This window comes from Schistocerca piceifrons, chromosome 2 (genome assembly GCF_021461385.2).
Source record: "Schistocerca piceifrons isolate TAMUIC-IGC-003096 chromosome 2, iqSchPice1.1, whole genome shotgun sequence".
In the NCBI taxonomy this organism is placed as follows: domain Eukaryota; kingdom Metazoa; phylum Arthropoda; class Insecta; order Orthoptera; family Acrididae; genus Schistocerca; species Schistocerca piceifrons.
Genome location: NC_060139.1, coordinates 907,780,768 through 907,787,724, shown reverse-complemented (window position 1 = coordinate 907,787,724; position 6,957 = coordinate 907,780,768). Strand labels below are relative to the sequence as shown.

General features: G+C 38.0%; 1 non-coding gene across 1 annotated transcript; it reads right to left on the bottom strand.

Moving 5' to 3' along the window:
- Positions 1–339: 339 nt before the first annotated feature.
- On the bottom strand, positions 340–411 carry Trnaq-cug. Its single transcript has one exon. It is a non-coding gene; the product is annotated as a tRNA-Gln (tRNA).
- Positions 412–6,957: the final 6,546 nt, after the last annotated feature.

Genomic DNA, 6,957 nt, shown 5'->3' with positions numbered 1-6,957 from the left:
TCTGGTTTTCTTTGATGTCTATCAGACAGTGGTAAAGGTTTAGTCGTACTCATTGTACTGTTGTGGAAAGAGAAACGTTGTCACTTCGACCTTCGGTTTCGAAGGTTTTCGTGTTACAGTTTCTTCGTCTTAATATCCTTCTTTTAAAATACCATCCTGGAAGGCACTGCCCAGTGTTCATCACGACGGAACATTGACTGATGCAAGACGAATCTTCATTTGGTATCATCCGTAAGAAAAGCTAACGTAGATGTAGAATACATGTTATGAATCGGCTTGTAATACAGAATATCATTAATGACCTTTGAAATTAATGGCAGGAAAGGGAAAAAAATAATCAGGTCCCACCGAGATTTGAACTCGGATCGCTGGATTCAGAGTCCAGAGTGCTAACCATTACACCATGGGACCTTGACGTTAGTACTGTGTTAAATATATAGTGATTATACTTTTGCTTTATGTGTGTATTCTTAGATTTTTGCGTCAGCTTTAAGGGGTATTACAAATGTGGCCTTTCAAGTTCTTCTACGTTTTCATTAGTTATTTCCCACTGTAGGTACTACGATAGTTATTTAAACTTCTGCAGTAGATGTCTGTTATTTCGCTATTCGTCTGTACGGTAATTAATGTTCGATAAGCTTTTTAATTGTATTTTTTTACAGACCTGTTGAAGAATCAAATGGTTGCTGTATAAGTTCCAAAATAAATATAATAACAGTAAAGAGATCTGTGCTGTGACACACCGGCAAGTATAAAGCAACAACATGAGATTCTTCGTTGCGTTTTATTTACGACCAGTGATGAATACCTATAACTACAGAAGATATCGAGGTAACAAAAGTAGCTTATACAGGAAATTCAGAAGGCCTGCCTATAGTTCAAAAACTTGATGAAGCACTTTCAAAAAGCAAAAACCGCAAGGGAAGAGGAAAAGACAGAATTACGTACCGGTAGTGCAGAGTCACATAAAATATGGTGTTATGTTTCTGAAGCTACAAAGAAAAATTCCAGGCACAGGCAAGAATGTCAATGTTACACCTCTCAAAAAAGGAGGAGGAAATTGCAGAGATATAAGCCTGGTAGATGTGCCATATATGATATATACAAAATAAACTGTAATAGAGTATCAATAACAAATGAAACTCTTCATTTATAGGAGCAGAATAGTTTAGGAAGGGCATGGGGTGTCTTTCAAAGCAGTGGCGGCTCTACCACGTGTCACAAAGGTGCGTCACATTATAATATGGTTGGGCCTAGCCTTGAGTTCACACGAATAAATATGAATGGTAGAATGTGACTTGAAACATTAATTTACTGCCTTACATCATTCCGCCCATAAATTTATTATAATAGACATAATAAAATGCCATATTTGGTTTATATTTGGTTTGCAGTACAGGTTAAATTTAGTCCATGTGCTGTTATCACTGTATGCTTGTACTTCTTTTGTACATTTATGTATTTGCATCGAGTTATTTTTTTTTCCTAGTCTAGGGCATCATTGCTTTGTCACGCCCCCCCCCCCCCCCCCCCTCTACCAGAAAATTGTATCTCCTTGCCTTTTACTAAGTCCAAATAGCTCATGCTATTGTTTTTCCTTGAAAAACAGTGAACTATGTTGATTTCTGTGCACAGTGGCAGTGAAAAGTTAAGTTTTAGTGAAAAACTGTGAAAGAATCAACCCCCAAGTATAAAATAGCTTCATACATCCGCTTGCCAATCGAGTTAATGAGTTGAATATTTTACATTAAGCACGTAAAGGAAAACTACGCTTACGGTAAGTTTGAAATTATGGTTAAAATTTGTTGGAAGTCGTTACGTGCTCTGATTATCAAATACTGCATGAATATAATCTGGGTAATTTGCACCACATTTTAAGCAAAAGCTAGTTTTTCACACATCTCAATATTTGTGACGTATGTCCTGAACCGTTTGTATCATAATTTTGAAGGGACAGTTAGTCGTTTATGTGGATACTGTCTGCAAAGCGCATTGCGAATAGAGTTAGTAGTAAAGAGTTTGCAAATTAAAACGTCATACCTGCTGCTGCCGTTGTACTGCATAGACGGCGGAAACGTAGACAGTGATAAATTTTTTTCCTTCATCATTTGCCCCCCTCCCCCCCCCCCCCCCAAATGGGAAAAAAATTATCATATACTACGTTTCCGCCGTTTATGCAGTACAACGGCAGCATCAGGCATGAAGTTTTAATTTGCTATCTCTTCACTACTAACTCAGCGAGAAAAAGTTTCGAAAAGTTTGAAATTACTTGAAAGTTTATCGGAAGTCCCTGCGCGCTCTCATTCTCAAATTCTGGATGAATATAACCCGGGCACTTCCAAAAATGCCAGCCTCCCCTTAATCTACATAGCCTGACATTTTCTTTCCATCAGAAACTTCAGTACGGGTAACCAGTATACATAAACCATATTTTAATACACGCAATCGCTCATTAACAGCGAAACACTGAAAAAATATTTCCGTTCTTGTATTGAAAACTATAGTACTCCTATATACATTGCCATTTATTACCAGGTCTTCGTCATTTACCTACCAGCCATGGCTGGACAGACTGCGTCAAAGTTACAATCAAGTGATTTACAATATAATGAATTACAGAATAGCTATATTTTCCGATACACATATACGCTATTAAAGATATATTCGGGCACTATATCGTGGTTGCAGGCTGCTGCATAAACAATCGAGAATGTTTGTCGGCCAGAGAGGAGAGGGCCGGAGCCAGTTCCTCCTAAGGGTGTGCTGGCGGAGCAGGGGGAACAAGGCACGCCTCCCACTCTTAAGCGGGTAAGGACTGTCAGCCTACGTCCACGTTCTGGATCCTGCGAAAGCATAACTAAAATATGCTCATTTGGGATCGCCAGTATTTTGTGGTGTTGTCAAGGTCGCACTCTAACCCCTCCATTGACCATATTTAGTCATTTCAAACTGTGAACACAAAACAACGATCAACACACAACACAAAGCAAAGCGGAGTGCACAAAACATTCGCCAGGGCCACAGGCAATTGTTTGATGATGCTGATAGTATCGTAAACGTGTAGTTTTGGCCCGACCTCTGCCGGTGACTTTAGGAACTATATATACTATATAGTGTCCACATATAACATACTCCGATACGAATGAAACCCCTTCTCGATATGCCACACAACAAAAACAAATTATGCCTCAAAACAAACGTCTTCGAGAGTATATATTTTTTTATGTTCTGCCGGAAAACAGACACCACTGAGAAAAAATGGAAAAACTGTGAAATACAAATAAGAAACCGGTGTTTACTTATTTTTGAAACAGATTAATCCGTCTTTTGTGACAGATAGCAAAATCATCAACCACTCTTTGCAAATCAAGTCTTTGTCAAAGTTCTTCTATTTCTGGAATACACATATAACTCAGGCGGTAATCAGACACTGAATTCCTTACATGACTTACTTCACGTCGCATACGCGAAAATGTTCTTTCACGTGATGCAGAGAAAGCTGGAATAGCCACTGCTATTTGACTTAATTTGTATAAATCATGTTAAGTAAATTTATATTGCTCTAACAACTGGAGCAATGCAAGTAAATTGCCATTCTTCACTCCGTTCTTGTGCCTCCAACGATTCAGTTTTCTATGAATAATTTCGTTTATCCATAAAACATTCACTTTTTAGGTTTAGACTATTATATTGAGTCCTTTAATTATTCCCTAGTTCAGTGTCTATCATACATAAAGCTTTATCAAATACTAAAGATTTGAAGCCAGTTGGTTGTATAGTTTACATGCTGTCTTTATTTACTCAAGATGTTATGGCAACTTTCTAATTAAACTACAAGAAGAGGAATCTGTGGGAATAGAAGCATTTATTTTTGCTGGCACATCTACACTTTCTTTCCACATATAAGTGAAATCCGAGTCTGATCTACGCATTTGACTGAACAGATCCCTTGTAGCTTCTACTACGTTGATTGCAGCAACAATATCACAAAGTCTTTGCCCTGAAGAAAATCAGATCGTGACATGCACTTTTCTATCAAGCATGTAAACAAGCATACATGAAAAACGGAAATACGGAAGCGTCCGATCTAACCCGTCGGCTTTGACTCATGACGTCACAAATATAGCGGAAACGACAATTCCAATATGGCGGATATAGAAACGTTGCATACGTATCACAAAGACGAAAACACATAGAAAAACAACACACACAAAGGTTTCACAAGAACAATCTGCTAACATTGATAGCAAACAAAGATAATAATAAACAAGTGGTACTCAAGGCCAGGCAGGGGGGGGCTGCGCCCCCCTCTGACTCCCCCCCCCCCCCCCCGCCAAAAAAAAACTCCCTACCTAACCTCGTATTCAGGGCTACGCTACAGATCAATGTGTAGGTCAATCAAAAGATAAAAAAAAGAAACAAATAAAAAAAAGAAAAAAACAATGTTGATTCATTAGACATAACGAGTAGCGACAAAACATATAGACCATAAAGATTGAACAATCTAATGGCAAACTGATAAAAGCCTCATAGACGACGTTAAAACAAAAAGTACAGTAAAAAGGTAAACTATATATTACAGGCCCTAAAACTCCTACTAAGGTAACGTCAACGAGGCAACATCTACAAACACGCCACACTCACAAACCAAACTCCGCGCCGTAATGACGTCACACACCACAACACCCTTACGTCACGGGTCAAAGCCGACGCGTGAGATCGGATGTTTCTGTTGACCCTGAAAAACAAAAGAACAATTCAGCCTTGCACCAAATCCAGATGTTTCTGCAGCTCGTTTTGAAATTTATGCCTTAATGTTTACTCGGGTTACAACTATAGCTTCAGTTGTCTTCTTCACATCCAGACATGAAGTATATTGACAGTCCCATCTAGTAAACTTTTTAATTCCACTTTTCATTTTCATTTCTGTTGCAATAAACATTTGATGCTCTGCCGACCCACTCACAAAAACACAAACTTACATTTTAAATTTTTGAAAGGCTCCCAAGTAACTACAGAGATATTTGTGTGTGAAGCTGTTCTCATGCTGTTTAAAGCCGGAATTAGACTCTGGTGCTCTTTTCCATTTAGTAAAGCCCTCACTTACAAAACTAAAAAACCCTCACTTACGAAACTAAGCAACTCTCTTTTTGTGCCTTGAATTCGGGGTCGAAAAAGTCGACAGACAGGAAAATATGCATCATCAATACTACGTTCTAGCCTTGGATGATGAATTTTGTACCAAGCTGGCTTGAAATTTCTTTTTCTGTCTCCAAACACGCGAAAAAGAAAATGATTTTATAGAGGCTGTTTTGGTTTGTCAGTAGGTTTCGTAGACATACCACAAAATGGAATCAGATGGATTAAGGCTGCTAGTGTTATCGCTAGGAATAGAAATAAATCTTTACCTTTGTTTACACCGTGCTTTTCATTTCCCAACTACTTAAATTCTTTTCCGACATCCATTTCTTCTTCATCAAACACAATTTCTTCCATATCACTTTCTAAATCGTGGAAACTAACCTCTGCATTCACAGACAGAGATGTTGTACATAACGTCCTCATTTGGTTAAATAAATTTTTGTTGCCGACTAAGGAAATCTGATATTCTAGGACAGTTTGCCACGTTAATTTATTGTTTGCCGTTAATGCAAACTAACACAGGCGCAAACACAAAACACACAGAGGGGAAAAACCATTAATTCGATACATCGATCGACTAGTTCGTTCACGCGTTGTTCAACAGTTACGGATCAACGGACAGGTCGATGTTAACAATGTCATCATAAAATCCATTTAGAATGTGTTTCTTTTATTTTACGGCTTTAATATGGGATATTAAAAAATTGCTTAACAAATTAACGGAGTGATCTGTCGTGTGTCTATAACTGTGTAAAAATTATTTTAATTTTATAAAATAACGTTTGGCTTTGGACTTTGATTATGAAATTTGTCCGTCTATATTGAGTGGGCCTGAGGGTGGGCCAAGAAAATTTTGAGTGGGCTCTGGTGCACCCCTGACACCGCCACTGTTGCACAGACAACGTATTGGTCTCTATTATAAAACAACAGATATGAAAAGCGACTCAAATAGCATTATAGAATACTTACATGAAGGCGTTTGACCTAATAGATAGAAGACTTTAATGGAATATAATGGAAGAAAGGATACTATTATCAGTATCGGTACTCGTAATCTTCTTAAAAGATTTGGTGTTCCAGGAGAATGGTCAGTTTGCAGGGATAGCAAACAAATAAAAGTTTAATAAACATGAGCCCTAATCCGCATACGGTAAGAGGTATGAAAACTTCATCTTCCAAACCAGTATTGTGAAACAAATCTCTTTTACTAAAAGTTCTTTGCTTTCCATATTTTGGGAGTAGATACTATGGACCAAAACAAAACAAAAAATGTCTAGCAAAGATGGACTCTAAAATGCATAGCAATATCTTAAGAGCTATGAGCGCTTCTGCCGTAGAAAATACGTGTTTAACTGTAGCAAAGACGAACAAGTATTCATTGCTCTTAAGGTTCTGGTACCGGGATGCACACTATAGCCCAGGTTTACCGGACATTTTTCCTTTTTCTTTTTGTCCATACTGCCACGTCTCAAAATATGGAAAGGAAAGAATTTGAAATAGAAGAGCTTTGATTCATAGTATCAAATATGAAGAAGTGCTCTTAGCTTCTAAGGTATGCATTTTAGAGCCCATGACGGTTCCTGTCATATCCCTCAATACTGGTTGGTTTGTGGGATTAAAGGGACCAGACTGCAACGGTCATCGGTCCCAAATACTGACCATTTCTTCTGGAACAAACTGCGCAAATACAACTATAGATATCAAAATATCTGAAAAATCCAAGTAAATCAAGAGGGTCAGACAAGGGTGTAGTCAGCCACTCGCAATTTTTAACCTATGTGAGAGGCTCCTTTCCAAAAGGTACCAATAAAAAAA